Here is a 17952-nt window from a genome sequence, read left to right on the forward strand (position 1 = left end):
GTTCTTTGACCCTTGGTGACTCCGTCATTACATGTAGTGATGCTAGCAATCTGACTTCACCTTTTTTTTTTAAGATTTATTTTATTATTTATTTGTTTATTTTATTTATTTTTGGCTGCATTGGGTCTTTGTTGCGGCACGCGGGATCTTCGTTGAGGCAGGTGGGCTCTTCGTTGCGGTGCACGGGCTTCCCTCTAGTTGTGGTGGGCGGGCTCCAGGGCGCGTGGGCTCTGTAGTTGTGGCGCGCAGGTTCCAGAGCGTGTGGGCTCTGTAGTTTGCGGCACGCAGGCTCTCTCGTTGAGGGGCGCGAGCTCGGTAGTTGTGGCGCTTGGGCTTAGTTGCCCCGCGGCATGTGGGACCTTAGTTCTCCGACCAGGATTGAACCCACGTCCCCTGCATTGGAAGGTGGATTCTTTACCACTGCACCACCAGGGAAGTCCCTGACTTCACCTTTCTTTATGTTGATCCAGGTTTCCCAAACCACTGATTAAAGGTGAGATTAGAACCGACACCAAGACAAGGTTAGACATGCAAAGGATTTACTGGGGAGGGATTTACTGGGGAGGGAGTGCAGAGACCACAGAGCAGGAGAGGAGGGAACGAATAAGGACTGGAAGAGTCCCCGACCGGAAGCAGCCGGGCCATGAGTCCAGTCTGCCCCCAGCGGGAGGTCTGAGCCTGGCACTAGCGTGGCCACCGTGTCAGTGGAAGTGACCAGGGCTGTGGATGGCGGAAGGGGAGTCGGGAGCTGGGAGTGGAGCTGATGTGGTTTTAGCGGCTCGGTCGGTCGGGAGGCTGGCAGCAGCGCAGGCAGACAGGAGAGCACTGGCCACGTGCACACGGCGAGGAGGAGTTGGATGGCCGGCGAGGCTGGTGCAGAGTGAGCGCAGAGGACGCTGGGCGGGCCCTTCCAGACCACGGTAAGCACAGGGCTGCGCCTCGGCCCACGGCACCCACTGAGCCTGCAGGACATGCGACTTGTGTTCCCACTGGGTCACCTGGCCTCCGTGCTGGGACAGTTCTGCCCTGATCCACGCGAGCGGCCATGACTGCTTGGACCAGAGGCAGGTAGAGAGGTAGGAAGTGGTAAGAAGAGGTCACGCTGTGGGCGTATGTGGAGGGCAGAGTCAAGGGCACTTTCTGAAAGATCGCGTGTGGTCATGGAGGAGGAGGAGGCTGTGGTACCAGAGGCTGCGGGAAGAGGGTTTCAGGGAGGGCATGAGCCAGGTGCCGAGACAGGCGGAGACCTGCTGGACTCAGCACCGTGGAGAGCAGGCGTGGCTGAAGCGTGAGTTCCAGAGGGACGGGGAGAGGAGATGCAGCAGAAGGGGGAAAGGAAAGCAGTGCGGGCAGCAGGGGAGGGGGCCGTGGGTCATCGCCGAGGCTCCAGCGCGGGAGTCCAGTGAATTTGCCCAGGACCCCGGGTCCCACCCCTGCCCCGGGTCCCTGTGGGCCTGTGCCCTCTGCTAAGTCAGCGCCTAGAGGTGGTGCTTTCTGGTGGCTGTGAATGAGGCCTTCTTACTGTATTTGCAGCTGGGTTTTGCTGGGTTAGGAACGTGTCATTCATTTTTATAAAGTGAACTTGTCTCAGGCACCCTTACTTACCTGTCATGAGGCCCCTAAATTTGTCTGTGAGTCCATCAGTGTTTCCGCGTGAAAGGTCACATCCTGTGCAGGTGACACGGTGTCCCGTCAGTGTCATCCTCCTGTGGGAGTGTCCAGAAGTGGTGGCTTCACACCCGTTTAAAACTGTTGCTACACGTTTTAGCCAGGTTCTCCTCTGGAGACTTCATTTCTGCCTGTGGCCACTCCCACACTTTGGGGGTGACAGGCACGGGTCCAGTGGCTTCACTACGGGTGGGCGGTGAGTCCACACCTCGGGGCGCCCGGGAACTGTGGCTGGCGTGGCTCTCTCGGAAGGAGAGAGACAGAACCAGCAAGAAGTGAAATTCCTAGACGGGATTTATGTACATTTCCCCGGGCGACCGGATGGACCTCATTTTGAAATTCAGGAAAGGGTCCCAGGTGCTGGCCCCGCTCGCACGTCGTCCTTCTCTGTAACGTGCACATGAGACAACGGTCCTGAGGGAGGGGGTGTTGCTGGGGATGAGCCCTGCTTCTGAGGCTGATGTTTCATTACCTTCCGATGTGCAGATAGATGTGGGATGGGCCGAGGAGCCCATGGGGTGCTGGGCACAGCTGACCTGGGGCCCAAGAATTTACTAGACTGTAAACTGGCCATGTTGCAGCGGGGGCCGTGAGGAGGCACATTTCTTTTTTTTTTTTTGCGGTACACGGGCCTCTCACTGTTGTGGCCTCTCCCGTTGCGGAGCACAGGCTCCGGACGCGCAGGCTCAGCGGCCATGGCTCACGGGCCCAGCCGCTCTGCAGCATGTGGGATCTTCCCAGATCAGGGCACGAACCTGCGTCCCCTGCATCGGCAGGCGGACTCTCAACCACTGCGCCACCAGCGAAGCCTGGCACATTTCTTTTTAATAAGAATAATAGTAATAATTTCTCGGGAGGAGAGGGGAAAGGCCAGCCTGCTGCCTTGGTTGCTGGACCTGCCAGCGCACTGGTTTCCTTTTGCGGGTTCACTACATGCATTTTCTTTGATTGAAGTCCAAGTATTTGGGATGCTTTTCATCTCCCAGCTCCACGTCACCTCTCCTGTCAGTGCAGGTGCACAGATCCCTTCTGTTCAAGGAGAGAATAACTTTGCTCTGCCACAGGGGGATTCCAGAGGACATGAATGCACAAAATGCTTGTATCTTTCATAGAATTTTTAACATTAATGGATAATAACAAAAAAGGGATAAAGTACGCAAATAGAGGGTCCTTGTATACAGATAAATACACAATACTCTTGGTAATGCCTGGACCTTTCATGGTGCTCTTTATTTTTATGGGCCTGCGGGTCATAATTTATCTTATGATAGGGAACTTTAGTGCTAACTGCAGCTTTTTTTTCTTTTTTAAAATTTATTTATTTTATTTATTTATTTTTGGCTGCGTTGGGTCTTCGTTGCTGCGCGCGGTTGTGGTGCTTGGGCTTCTCACTGCAGTGGCTTCTCTTGTTGCGGAGCACAGGCTCTAGGCATGCAGGCTTCAGTAGTTGTGGCACATGGGCTCAGTAGTCGTGGCTCACGGGCTTAGCTGCTCCGCGGCATGTGGGATCTTCCCAGACCAGGGCTCGAACCCATGTCCCCTGAATTTGCAGGTGGATTCTTAACCACTGTGCCACCAGGGAAGCCCTAACTGCAGCTTATTAATGAATTTATTTTTATGTCCATATAGTATCTTAGTCATATTTATTATTTCACATTGTAGCGCTTAACTTTTAAAAACCAGTTAGGGAGATCAGAAGCATAATCGAAACAACCACCAGAATCTTCAAGACTTCAGGAACCTGATAGAAGTTTCAAGAGGAAAATCCTCAGAGGCTCATGTGTGTACAGTACGGGTTCCACAAGAACAGACTGATAATGACGTGTGATTTCAGTGGCAGTTCCACAGCAGCCGTACATCTAGCCATCCTCTAACATCTTAAAAGCAATTTTCAGCCATTTTTGCTCATCCCCTCGGGAGTTTCCACGTGTGAATCTTAGAAAATGGCTTAGAAATGCAGCTATGGAAAATTCAGGGACATTTTCTAGATGTTATGCAAATTAAAACATCATATGCTTCCCAGCTCTTCCTTCCGAGGTGACCGGGAACAACGCATAAGAGTGGAACAAGGTCCCGCCCTGTGGGTGCCGAGTCCCAGATCCTGTAAAGTCAGAGTGTGGGACGTGGTTTTGCGAAACCCAGATAATTCAGCAGGCGTTTGGCCCCCGGTGGTCCTGCCAGGCCTGTGATTCAGGTCTTGTTGCGGGGCTTGTCGGGATACTTCCTGCCCTGTGATTGCCACGACTCAGATCTTTAGGTAGACTGCTGGTTTGGGGCTCGTGACAGGGATCCCTTCTTCCTCTTGCTTCCTTAGTGCCTCCTTCCTTTCCTGCTAGAGTGGGTGCCCAGCCCATGTCCTCCTGCTGGGGTTTCAGGAAGGACCATGGGACCCTGTACAGGGGCAGGACCCTCACCAGGACCCTTGCCGCCCCCCCCCCCCTTGCCCACGGGGGCTTTTCGCTCTCAGCGGCTTCTCACCTGTGCCTTCTCCCATGTCTCTCACCTCCTCAGCGTGGCCAGGTCCTGGGTGAAGGGCAGGGACACCCTGGCTGGGGTCCTCACCTCACAGATCGACCAGGTGAGCGGGGCTTAAGGGCCCATAACTGTGATGTCCAGCCTGGCTCGGGCCTCTGTTTCCCAAACAAAACCACATCTGAAATAGAAGGGCTGTTACTTGACACTTGAGTCTGCATCTCGGCATCCTGGTGGAGCATTTATGAACTGTGGGCACGGGTGCACTTACCACCTTTTGGTACAATTACGCTGCAAATGTGAACACCTTTTACCTGTCCAGGTAACAGCCAGTGGGCTTGATAAACCATTTGCTTCTCGCGCACTTCACCAGTGGAAGCTTCATGTCTCACATACTTCTGATTTTCCTTTTGGAGGATATTTAGTCAAACTGTACAATAATTTCTGGGTCCCATTTCTGGACATTCTCTTTTTAAGGCCCTAATTAATTAGTCTGTACAAAACCTCAGGGCCAAAGAGACATATGTAATACCCAGTATTTACGGAGTATTGGTTAAGAGAAATGACGTGCAGTCAGTTTAGGTTTTAAACATTGTTCTACTTGGTCGCATGTCATCATTTTATAAACGTTAGGTGCTGTGTATCATTTGATCACAGAGATGATCGCTTTAATAGTAGCAACTATACTTTAAGTAGCAGTTTAACCTTATGGTTACATACGAATAAATTATTTTGTGTTTATTAATGAGGTGGCTTGTCTAATTTTCTCTATTTCTTAGTAAAGCTTCCAACCACTGGTTAAACTTCGCTCTGATATAATTAGTCCAGGGAATCTTCTGGGTCAGTGGTGGGCTAGGTGCACGTGGCTTAGTGCTCCCAATTCCCGTGCCTCAGTTTCTCCATCTGGGGGTTGGGGGTGCCTGCTGTACCACCACCCCCCGCCCCGAGAGGGTGGCCTAAAAACATCCACTCCGGTGCCTGGCACCTGTCATCACCCAGCAGAGGTGGTGGCTTTGCTGTGGGAATGTCCCCATCTCCTGGTGTCAAAATTCTACCTTATTTTAAGCACTTAAGACCCTCCAAAATCTAAGACTGGGTCTTATTTTAAAATCTTATTTGATTATCTAGTCTATTTTTCTATTTTTTTGTGAATAAGTTAAAGTAAAGGGTCCCTACAACTAGCTGGAAGTAATTCACTTCTCTTCTGTGTTTGCTGAGGTCTAGGGAGGGATTTAAAAAAAAACATTTTCTGAAAACGGCCCCCCGCCAAACCCTACCCTGGCTTTTTGAAATTGCACACCTTTAAGACTATGAAATAATTATTCCTCCTAATCCTTTTCCTTTAATCGGTTATAAACTATTTGCACAACTAATAAGTGATAAAACATAAGTTGAACAAATTTGATTTCTCAAAATATTAAATTTTTTGCAATCAAATATACTCATTGATTTAAAATTATGTGTGTGAATATATGTGAAACGTTTTTAATATAACATTTTTAGAGTTTAAAAGTTGAAATAATTATAAAAATAAAATTTGTTTCGTTAAAAGTTGTATAAACCTTTCTTTTCCCTTTACCTCCCCTCCCCCAGCCCCTCCTACTTCATTTCTCTTTTCTCTGGATCCTCTATGTTTTCCCTTTGGATCGATACCTTTATCAATTATGCTTTTTCTAGCTCTGATATGCTAAGTAAGTCTAGCATATCAGAGCCTTTTAAATGCTTTAAATTTCTTTAAAAGCACACAGTAAGTGTCCTTAAAAGATACACGGTTAAGTTATTACAAAACTGATGACAACACTTCTGAAAAACCACTTACGAAAGTGCTAATTCCCGGTTTAAATTGTTTTCCTTGTCTTCTTCTGCAGAGACATTGAGTCCGTAAGAACCTCATGAATTTCTCAATTTCACTGTTAATTCTGTCATATCTAAAACTTTTGGCATTTATCCAGTTCCTTTTGTAGGGTCGAAGTTTTATTCCTTCTGGATTCTTCCTGTTTAAGAGCTGAAGTGAAGTTATTTTACATTATAAATGTCCTTTGCAATTAAGAGCACACTGAAGCCTTATGCTTCCAGTGCCTCTCATGAAGTAGAGTATTTTCCCTGGGACAGATGACGAAGTTAAGGGCGAGGGAATTTGAAATCATCCCAGGTGAAGGAACGCTGACTACGCAAACACATGCAAGTGCGATTTGGCAGGTAGCGCATTCTTACAGTTTACCTTTCCCTTCTCAACCCCTTCCTTTTTAAAAAAAACTTAGCCGCTCACAGCTCCTGATTTAGCAGGGGACCAGGACGTGGAGATGGACCGTGTCAGGGATGGGCTGCATCTCATCCCCTGCCTGTGTTCTGGGTGGGCTGAGGGCAGACACTGCCACAGATGTGTCAGAATCACCGAAAACCTTTTATCCGGACTCTTACTCTGTGGACCTAATTGCACCAGAGTGTACTCCTATCTGGGACTCAGATGAATCACTGACTTAAAATATTTTTCTAGAACTCCTGAGGAGTTGTCCTAATTGAAACAATTATTTTGCAGGATTTAAATGAGTTCATCACATCAGAGACTGCCAGACTGCTAGAAGCAAAACAAGTGCCTGATTTTTTTTTAACATCTTTATTGGAGTATAATTGCTTTACAATGGTGTGTTAGTTTCTGCTTTATAACAAAGTGAATCAGTTATCCATATACATATGTTCCCATATCTCTTCCCTCTTGGGTCTCCCTCCCTCCCACCCTCCCTATCCCACCCCTCTTGGTGGTCACAAAGCACGGAGCTGATCTCCCTGTGCTATGCGGCTGCTTCCCACTGGCTATCTATTTACGTTCGGTAGTGTATATATGTCCATGCCACTCTCTCACTTTGTCCCAGCTTACCCTTCCCCCTTCCCGTGTCCTCAAGTGCATTCTCTAGTAGGTCTGTGTCTTTATTCCCGTCTTACCCCTAGGTTCTTCATGACCTTTTTTTTTTTCTCTTAGATTCCTTTTGGTCTTGTAGGGCCCCTAATCCCAGTGGAGCTGCTACTTTGCAAATCCCGCACCAGACAGAGGGGTCTCCCTAGCTGGGCGTGAGGGGAGGGGCCCGCAGATAACCCTTTTAAAAGAGTTGCATCTAACAGTAAGTTTTGTTAGTTACAAAGGGGATATCTTCTGACATTTAAAAACGTTGGTATTTCCAAATAAGACAATTGCAACACTCTTAAGCGTTTCCCCTGGAATCTAAATGCTGTAGCAATTTGATAACCTACCATGATTCTTCTGAAAAAATACATGAAAATGCTTTTCTCTAAACAGGCAAAAATGTTTTGTGACTCCTTTTTATCCTTGAATTCAGATTTCCGTCCCACTTGCCACTTGGAATCTATTATCCTAATGTGATACACATGAACATTTGCTAGAAAGTCTTTTATTCCTTATATTCTGGCAGAAAAAAGTCTGTTCATAAATTGAAATTGTTTTTTTTTTTTTTTTTACGGTACGCGGGCCTCTCACTGTTGTGGCCTCTCCCCTTGTGGAGCACAGGCTCAGCGGCCATGGCTCACGGGCCCAGCCGCTCCGCGGCATGTGGGATCTTCCCGGACCGGGGCACGAACCCGTGTCCTCTGCATCGGCAGGCGGACTCTCAACCACTGCGCCACCAGGGAAGCCCTGAAATTGATTTTTAAATTTAATTTTCTGTAACCACAAGACTCAAGTTTCTTTTCAATTATTAGAGTTATTGGTATACAGTTGATTAAAATAAAATATTTTAACTTGATAATTATTAAATATAACAAGTAAAATGATGGGAAGTTCAGAGTATGTGAGTGACAAGGACAGCCCCCAGGTTCACGTATCCACAGAGTGCTGCCACAGTGAGCAGGACCAAGCATCAGTGTTTTCTTTAGTTTTCATTCTTACGAGCTGAGGCAACGTGGTCACATAAATAGAAGTGAAAGATGGAAAAGGAAAAAGATTTGATAGAATAATGTCAGGAATGTTTTCAAGCTCCTTCCAAGCTGGATGCCAAAAATCACCTTGTGATTATTACAAAAGATTATTTCTAAAGCTCTTATCAGCTGAAAATTTGAATAAATTCTCCTTCAAATTTGTTGAAAGTAAAGAATTGGAAACTGTCACACTTGCTAGAAGATTGGTTCCTCGGTCATCCTAGTGCAGTCAGCTACTCGTGTTTCAAACAGGAGCTCTGTCCACACTCCGGGTTTCCATCCTCCAGAGGAAGGTTTGGGGAGGGGTGAGAGGTGTACCTTTATTTTGCAAAGTGGAAGCAGAGGCTGTGAAGGGGCAGGTGGAAAAGGGGAACTGGCCGGAGGAGTTCTTACATAACTTTTAGAAAAGAGTTGAGGATCTGGAAATCATACACAGCTGCTTTAAAAGTATTTAGGGGCTTCCCTGGTGGCGCAGCGGTTGAGGGTCCGCCTGCCGATGCAGGGGACGCGGGTTCGTGCCCTGGTCCAGGAAGATCCCACATGCCACGGAGCGGCTGGGCCCATGGGCCATGGCCGCTGAGCCTTTTAAAAACAAAATGCTTGGAAGCAAATTATAATGGTTAAGAATATAGGCTTTGGAATTCAGTGAATTTCAGTTCAAATCCTAGCTCTACCAGCTGTGTGACTTTGGGAAAATTTCTTACCCTCTGTCAGTGTTCGTTTCATCATCAGAAATGTGGAGTTCGCACCTCGTGGAGTTACCATGGGGACCGAGGCAGGGAGGCATCTAATCTGTTTGCTGTTCTTCAGATGTCTCCTGGAACATTGTGTACAGGAGGTAATTACTTTAGAAATAATAAACCTTGTAGTAAGTAGAAGAAAAGAGCAATAGCTCCCATAAACCAACAGAGCTACTAGTGTTTATCCATCCTTCGAACCCCTGACATGGCGGTGAGGCCTCCAGAGCCGGTCTGAGCTGCCCAGGCAGCCTAGTGGGTGGTGCCGCGTGGAGTGTCAGAGAGAAAGCAGCGGGTCCCTTCCCTTCCCGGGCAGGGGGAGATTTCACATCGAGCTGGAGGGTTTGAGTGTTGCAAGGACTGTGAGAATCCTGTCATTTCAGGATGAGAAGCGCCCTTAGGAATGGAAGGGACTGAGCTAGTCAGGGCTCCCCAGAAAAACAGATCCACAGGGTGTATGCGTACATCTGTACAGAGAGACAGGCAAGAAATTTATTACGAGGAACTGACTGACGCGGCTGTGAGGGCTGGCAGGCCTGCAGCATGCGGGGCGGCCCGGCAGGCTGGCCGCTCCAGCAGGGGCTGACGACGTAGCCTGGTGCGCCACCTGGGGGCAGGGTTCCTTCTGCACGGGACCTCTGCCTTCTAAGGCCTTCAGCTGATGGATGCAGCCCACTCACTGCAGGGAGGGTCATCTGCTTTTCTCAGAGCCTAGTGATTTAAACCTTAACCGCGCTGCACCTGAAGATAGCCTTACGTCCACAACTACACTGGTGTCTGACTGAACTCTGGGCACCGCGGCCCAGCCCAGTTGACACATAAACTCGCCATCCCGGGAAGCAGCGGCGTATCTCTGGCTGAGGCTGAGAGTCAGGTCCCAGGAGGGGCTCTGTGCCCATCCAGGGCAGGGGCAGCACCGCTGTGCTGGGGACTCGCACATTCGGGGGATTTGCAAACACACTCCAAGCGCGTGCTCCCGCCCTGCGCACACCCTGGTCTCTGTCGGGCACGAGGCTGAGCGGTGGGGGCCGTCCCTGGCCGCAGGGAGGCCCTGGTCGGCGTGGCCGGCTGCTCCCCCGGAGCCTGCTGTGGCCGCTCGCCTCTGCCTGTGGATCAGGCCGGCAGGACCCTGCCGGAGCCGAGGGGCGCCCCGCGGCGGCCGGCCCCGCCCCCGGGCCTCGGAGCCCAGGCGCGCTTCCTCCCGGTGGCTCTGACATTGACCTACAGTCTTAGCACAGGGCTTCTGGGCTGTTCTGGAGGGCGTGGCCGGGACCTGTTAACGGCCCCGTGTGTGCGTGTGAGTCTCCTGTGACACCCGGGTCCTCGGCCTCCAAACCCGGCCCGCAGCCCCGACAGGCTGGAGTCTTGCCCCTAAAGCCGCGGTTGGTTCTCATTGAGAGGTGACCTTGCCCCGCCCCGGCCCGGGGGATGCCTGACACTTTGCGGAGATGGTTTTGGCTGCCAACGAGGGCGGCGGCAGCGCGTGCTCCTGGCATCCAGCGCGTAGAGGCCAGGGATGCTGCTAGACGTGCTACGGGGCGAGGACGGCCCCCGGCACCCCAGATGTCAACGGTGCTGAGGCTGGGACAAGGGGCCCCAAATGCTGGCTCCAGGTACCCCGCCAGCTTCATCAGCCGGGGTTCAGCAGCAGAGAAAGGGTTCATTCACGGGGGCGCCGCGCAAGGAGATGGGAAGACAGATCTCAAATCCACCTCCCCGGAAAGCTGAGGTCTGGGGAGGAGGAGAAAGGTGACTGGAGAGAAGAAAAAGGTGAGGTCGTCAGGGCCCTGGGAAGGCCCACCTAACCCACAGGCTTCTCCCTGGGACGCATGGCAGCGTTGGCCTGCTCCGAGGGTGGAGTTTCCGGCGTCAGATGGTCACTGAGGGGACACTCGCGCATGCCCAGTTGGCGGGTCGTGGGTCCCAACCAGTCTTAACAAACTTGAGCTCGAACTGGGCACCGCTGACTCCAAGCTCCCGAAAAACCACTCAAGCAAACATCTTATCGCCTAGGCCACGTGCCTCTTGGAGGACGTGCAAGATTTTGTGAAAACAGAGCAAGCTCGGTCGGGGAAGGCGGCTGACAGGTGTAGGGGATGTAACTGACTGCTCATCCGCGATTCCCTGGGAAGAGCCCGCCTCTGGAACCTCCCGGATCCGCCCCTCCTGTGTTCCGCCGTCTCGTGGCTCGCGGCTCAGCCCCCTCTCTGATCTGAGATGCCGTGTCCACACCTGGCTGCTCTGCCCTCTGTCGGCAAGAAGGCTGCCCTTCGGTCCCTCCGTCGTTTGCAGCTGGGCCTGCCAGCCGACCACCTGCCCAACCCCAGGAGTGTGCGGGATCCCGGGAGTCGGGGAGTTAAGCAGGAACACACTCCAAGGACTGGAGAAGCCGCTCACATTATCTCAAATAATCCAAAAACGCACATCAATTTGTGGACAGTTAAGAATGAAATAGCTTCTAGTTTCTTTGGGAGAGTAGTTGATACCCAACTTGGTCCTAAATACCCTTGTTTCCAGGCTGGTGGGAGAAGTGGGTCTTCTCCACACCCGGGCCCTCTGCCCTCAGTTTAATCCATATACAGATACAGATTGGTCTTCGGAAGGCAGGGCCTTCTTAAATGGAGGCAGAGAGGAAGGAGCGAGACGGTTTGTGTTTCCATGAGAGGCGAGAGCTCTGCCCCACAGTCCTGCAATACCGTTTACTTAGACGGATTTCTAGTCCTCAAAGGCTGGGAGAGGAGCTTGATGTTCTAGTCGGATTCGATAATAAGTAGATAATAGTCTCTTTGTAGTAGCAAAACAACACAGGACATCCAAGCGGTTGTGATTTGGACAAGGTGGCCATGGGCCATGTGTGTTACTGAACGAGCAGTGGTTGCTTGGCGTAAGACATTTCAGAGCCAGAAAAACTGGGTTTGGTGACCATGGTGACCACGCAGGACTGACTTGCAAAGCAATGCTGTGGACGCCTGAGTGTTTTAGATAAGCATGTATTTTCTACAGGTGCAGAGAAAGGCCATAAACAGCACGTTAAGCGCGCATAAGACAATCCCAGTGGACTCTTCAATGTCTAGGATTGGCTTATATTTCAAATCTAATTACTACAATTGTTTAAATACTCAGTGGATATTTTGACCTAGTTCTCTTGCTATTCTGGGTTGACCCACAAAGGAATCCTCTGGCTTCCATGACTCTTTCGTCAGCTAGAGGTGCTGTAACAGATACCATGACTGGGCAGGTTAAACACCAGAAATGTATCTCCTTTCAGTTCTGGAGGCTGGATGTCCAAGATCAAGGTGTCAGCAGAGTTGGTTTCTTCTAAGACCTCTCTCCTTGCCTTGCAGATGTCTGGCATCACCCTGTGTCCCCATGTGGGCGTCCCTCTGTGGGTGGCTGTGCCCTAGTCTCGTTATATGTGATTAGGGCCACCCACATGACCTTATTTAATTTAATCACCTCTGTAAAGACCCCATCTCCCCACACGGTCACATTCTAAGGCGCTACGGGCTAGAGCTTCAAAATATGACTCTTTGAGGGAACACAACTCAGCCCACAATAGTTTGTATTCATAAATGATAGGTGTGTTTTAAATGGATCCCCTTTGAAACTTACTGTTTAAAACACTTTTTGATATTTTTGAGGTTTATTCATGTTGATCATGTGCTTCTGTTGCATTCATTTTACGTGCTGTGTAGTATTTCATGGCATAAAAAATACCAGCTTATTTTTCTGTTCCGCTACCAAGGAGCCAAGTTAGATGACTTCCATTGTTTTGCTCTTCTAAGCGGTGCTCAGTGGAAAATCTTGTATGTCTCATGAACATACACTAGAATTTTTCTCCCTGGTCTAGAGACTTCAAAATGAAATTGTTGCACCACAAGGTACGTGCATTTTCAAATGAACTTGGTGTTGAAAATCCCTCTGCAGAGTGGTTACTCCTTTATTCTCCTTCTAGCAACGTTATGAGATTTCCTGTTTCTCCAAGTACTCGCCAGCTGCCGTTGGATACAATTTGTCCCGCTCATGCTGTTTGTAGGAGCGAAGAAATTCTACTCCTAGATGAATACCCAGGGACTCAAACCCGGGCATGCATGTTTATTCATATACACGCACGTTCATACATGTACGTGCATGGTCATGGCAGCATTGTTCACAAAGGCCAAAAGGTGGCAACAGCCCGAGTGTCCGTCAACAGAGGAATGGATAAACAGACCATGGGGTGTACAAACAGTGGAATGAAGTAGTGACACACGCTACAGTGTGGACGAGCCTCAGAAAGCTGATGCTAAGTGAAAGAAGCCAGACACAAAAAGCCACATATCGTCATGTCAGCCTTGGAGAGAACAAAGAACAAGTTTATTTAAGAAAAAATGAGTTTCCTTGGGAAGAGCAGAGGAACTGCAACCTGGGACAAGCAGGCTATGGTAAACCATAGCCAAATCCAAAGAGACAAGGGGAAGATTGGCCTGTATTAGGTTTTAGGAGGCAACTGGGGAGGGTTGTTTCGAACCCAGGTTTACCAGGGAAGAGCCTGGAGTTCGAGGTTTGGCGGTTTCTCATTGGCTGCAAACAGGAGCTAGCGCCTTATCGTTGGGGCAGGGAGGGATCGGACCTTCCTTCTCTTCTTAAAGCAGGAGATGAAATTCCTGGGTGAAAAGTGTCCTTCCTCGTCAAAATGATTCTCATCTTCCTTCTTCCCGCTGGTGATGAAGGGCTGGTGTACAAGGGAGAGTTGCCCCTTCAGGACTCCCCAGCTCCGTTTAAAATGAGGTTCCTTTATTTATTTTCACAGTCTGATTCCACTGATGTGAAATTTCCAGAGGGTGCATCCGCAGAGACAGAGCGTAGACTGCTGGTTGCCAGGGCCTGGGTGTGGGCGGGGAGTGGGGAGGGACTGCCTAATGCACATGGGGTTTTCTTCTGAAGTGATGAAACCATTTTGGAACTGGATAGTGTAATGGTTACACAACACCGTGGATGCACTAAATAACCACTGAATTATACATTTTAATTGCTTCATCTTATGTGAAATTCACCTCAATGTAGAAAAATTTAAAAAACCTAAACAGAGATTGCAGATCCTAGGGGTGGTCCAGCCCCCTGGGCCCCCTCTTTTAGCCCCCGTGGGTTCACCTCTCTTTGCTTCCTTCTTACAGCTCAGTTATTCATTGAGCCACTTTCTGTTCTGTTTTCCCTCATCTCTAAGTGTGCACAGTGACATAGTCCTCGGGTACCTTTATCTGCTTCTCACCGGAGGCAGATGTCCTCTGAGCGGCTCTCCGTCCGTTAATCGCGGGGCAGAGGGGAAGGAGCCGCAGCTGCCAGGAGGGGCACCCATTCCCATCCAGTCAGGGCTTGGCCTCCCCTGCAACTAGTGACAAAGCCCTTGGTTTGTTTTATCTAGAAAGGACACAGGTCACAGCCCAGAAGCCAGCAAACGGCTGAAGAGGGCAGGTGTCTTGACTGACACCGTAACACACCTATTAACCCTTTAGAGCCCATGGAAACCCAGACACGGCCCACGGATCTCTGGAGCTTTGGGTCCCCAGGGAAGGGGGAGAGGAGGGTCTTTAAAGGAGAGGTGATGGAGAACAAGCCCTGCCTTCCCTACAGTTGGTCCGCGTGTGAAGGCAGCGCTCTGTTCCCGGGAGCCTCGGTAAGGCCTGAGGACAGAGGCCTGTCCGGCAGCAGGTGCCCAGGCAGGAGGTTCTCCCGGGCTGCGTCCTCTGCTGCCACCTCGTGGTGGACGACGCCGGCTGGGCGGGAGAAGCCACCACGATGAGCCAGGGTTATAGGACACAGACGCGGACCCACAGACGCCCCCAAAACAGCAGGCCCCGCTGCAGGGCTGTGTGTGTGGCAGGGGTGGATGTGGACACTGAAGCCACCGCCATGCAAAGACACTTAAGACTCAGTACGGCAGAGGAACGGTTTATCCAACAGGTTAGGTGAACTGTTTTGGTAATTTCTAAAGGGTTCCGGAACGACAGACCCTTGCATTGATTTGTAGCGTACTTGTTCATAACGAGTAGGATTTGGGTGGTGCCCAGCGCGGTCTTCGGGTCAAGCAGGCCTCAGTCCTGTGTACCAGTGTCTCTGGTGCCTCTGCTGTCTCTGCTTTGCTGTTCCACCTTCACAAGCCAGCGGGTGGAATAAAGGACCCTTACATCTACTCAAGCCCCTGGATGCTGACTCCTCGGGGATCCCAGAACGGATGGCAGTGCTCGCAGACAATGGCGGGCTGTCTTGGGGCCCCCGTCTACTACTCCACTTGGAGAGCCCCTTCATCTTCCTACAGCATCCCCGTGGCCAGCACTGACTGAGGCTCCTGCATGCTGGGCGCCTAAGATGTACAGCTCGTTTCTCCCAGCTCCCCCAGACAGCAGGTGCTGCCGCATCTCAGCTTTGCAAATGAGGAAGCCGAGGCACGGAGGTTAAGTGACTCGCCTAGCGCCTGGTGCCCGGGAACACCCCCTGGTCTGCTGCTCCAGGGCCTGAGCCCCAGCCCCACGCTGCTGCATCTCCTGAACGTGCAGCAGTGCTGGCTGCTGGGCCGGGCGGCGGGGCCAGGCAGGAGGGTGAGCGCCAGCCTTCTCCAGGACCGGCAGCCGTCAACCGTGTGCACATTTGTTAATTAAAGACATCAGCAATACGCCAGCCAAGTCCTGGCTGGAGAGGACCGAGCTCTCCAAGAATCAATCCCATGTACTAATTTCATTTAGGAAGTAAGAGCATATTCATTCTGTCAGCTGCTTGCCTAACTCAATGCGGCTTTGAGGACCGCACACAAAGTCTTCTAGTAAACAGGGAGTCGGGGAGCGGGCCAGACCCCTCTCGCATTATGAAACTGGACTGTCAGCTTTATATACTTAAAGGCTGCTGTTAAAAGACCCACAAAGATCACGTAAAGCTTTGTCATCCAGACGAGAAATTCCAAACACTGTGAGCACAGCAGCGCGTGCCTCTCACACGTGCCCCACGGCACACGCCTGCTTTCTAGAGCTTTACGAAAATATTCAAGCCACGTTTTTCCCCAAAATGGTCATTGATCATTTGTTTAGAAATGTTTGGTATTTTATTTCAAACCAATAAAACACAAAAATAATTGCTGGCCCAGGTTTGTTTCCCACAAACAAGACTGACAAGTTTCCTCTTCACAGAATACGCCTGGAGTTCAGTCCACTTGTACGAAGGGTCTTACATCACCGCACTCTAGCTTTTGTTCCCTAGTGGAGCTAGCCGTGATGCTATTGAAATCACGCTAGACACATTTTGACGTGAACGAGGTGGCCGGGATGTGACAGGATGGGCTCTGGGGAAGAGGAAGAAGAGGAAGGAACATGGACCGCTTGAGAGTCAGGAGTTCCCGCTGGGCCGATAGCAAACCCTGAGCCGGGGGTGTCGTCGGGAATTGTGCACATCCTCGCCGTCCCACTGCCTTCTCTGTCTTCCAGCCCGCCTGCCACCTGCACGTGTGCTTCCGGGGAAGGAGGTGGGATCTGGAAAGGCACCCTGTGCTCTCCACCTCACCGGGGACTGCAGTAGTAAGGCCTGGGGCTTCACCGTTGGAGTTGAAAGAGCCCCTGCCCCCGTGCACCCACGTTTGAGTTTGGCTGACCGTGGAGTGGAGGGGATGTCCGGGGGGCAGCAGGAGGAAGAGGACGGACCAGTGGCGGGAGAGTGTGGCTGCGGAATGACTGGAGAATCATCATTTCTAAGTCATTCCTGATTCCCCCGTTCAGTTCTCTAAACCTTATCTGCAAAGTGGGGACCTAGAAAAATGAGAACGAGGATTAGTGATCCTAAAGGAGGGAATATGCAGAATTTAGCAACTTGTCTTTTTCAGGGAGAACCGCAAACCTTGAGTGCCCGTGTGCACAGTCCCTGGGTTCTGGGACGGCCGGGGTCAGGGTGGCCCTTGGGGCTTGGTCGTGGGGTGAGGTAATGGGTGGCTGCATGGTGTTGGGGTGCTCTGGGGACCCGCATTTCTTGCTGTGAGGCGTTCATTTGTAAACACATCGCTTACGTGGCGTCAGGGCTCCAGCCTTTTTCAAGTTGCAGAAACCAGATCCAACTGGCTTAAGCAAAACTGTCAGTTTATCAGCTCCTGTCATTGAAGAGACGGCTTCTGGCAGGTTTGAATCCAGAGGTTTTGGAGCTGTCAGTAGGACGCTGACGTTCTCTCCATCTTTGATTCCAGGCCCATTTCCTAGGTAACAGACTCCAGGCTCAGAGCATCTGCATAGTGGCCACCAGTGGCTCCAGCCTGGGCGGGCCTCCCCGGCTGTGGGTTTCATGCCTGTCTCTGAGCCAGCACTGCACCCAAGCATGACGGGGCCTGACTCACACCCCCGTCAGGGGTGGGTGATTGTGGTGGGGTCGCTTTCACTGGACCACGTGGGGTTTCCTTCCCACAGAAGGAAAGGTAGCTTTTGCTGAGGAGGGAGAAGCACTGTGGGTGGAAAGACCATAGACGTTGGCCCTATGTGCCCCGTGCGGTGCAAGCTGGTATAGGAGCTGCAGAAACAAGCAGCAAATCACGTAGAAGGAAACGTGTTCCTGCCGTTTAACGGTCACCGTCCAGCTGGGGGACATAAAGCCAGGACAGAAGAGCAGGGGCCGGGCTCGCAGCCTTGTCTGCACTGAGCTGCCCCTGGAGGTGTTACAGGGACCGATGGGCCAGGATTCTGTCCCCAGACGCGCTGGGTTATTGGATCTGGGAGTTTATTTCTAACGTGCATCCAATGTGGAGAACCAGGGATGTGAGGAGATGAAAGCCCTTGCAGGTAACTGTCCTCTGTCAGTGGTGTTGGGACACAGAGGCGGTGTCACCCTTGCAGGGTGAACTTGGGATGGTAGTGACCGCTGTGCAGATTTCTCTCTCGGTGGAGTCCGCCCAGGGCCCCCATTCTCGCCTGTTAGGCAGGAGCGTGTCCCGAAGTCATGGGGGGGATTCGGCCCCGCTGTCTTCTGACCCTTAAGCCACCATTATTAGTCAGGGGTGAAAGAGATTAACTTAAATGTGGCCCCTTTCTCCATCTTGTGTTTTAGTGGGTTTGAGCCCAGGAACAGAGAACAGAGGAGAAATGAGGAATAACGCAGAAAATGAAAATTGCACATCCACAGGTTGTGTGTGCAGAAGTGG

At 51.0% G+C, this 17952-nt stretch overlaps 1 protein-coding gene across 1 annotated transcript in view; it reads left to right on the top strand.

Annotated features, from left to right (window-relative positions):
- RPS6KA2 (ribosomal protein S6 kinase A2) overlaps positions 1 to 17952 on the top strand; it is a 352189-nt gene that overhangs the window by 38349 nt on the left and 295888 nt on the right. The gene's annotated exons all lie outside the window — the stretch shown is intronic.

Source organism: Pseudorca crassidens, chromosome 13 (assembly GCF_039906515.1).
Source record: "Pseudorca crassidens isolate mPseCra1 chromosome 13, mPseCra1.hap1, whole genome shotgun sequence".
Classification (NCBI taxonomy): domain Eukaryota; kingdom Metazoa; phylum Chordata; class Mammalia; order Artiodactyla; family Delphinidae; genus Pseudorca; species Pseudorca crassidens.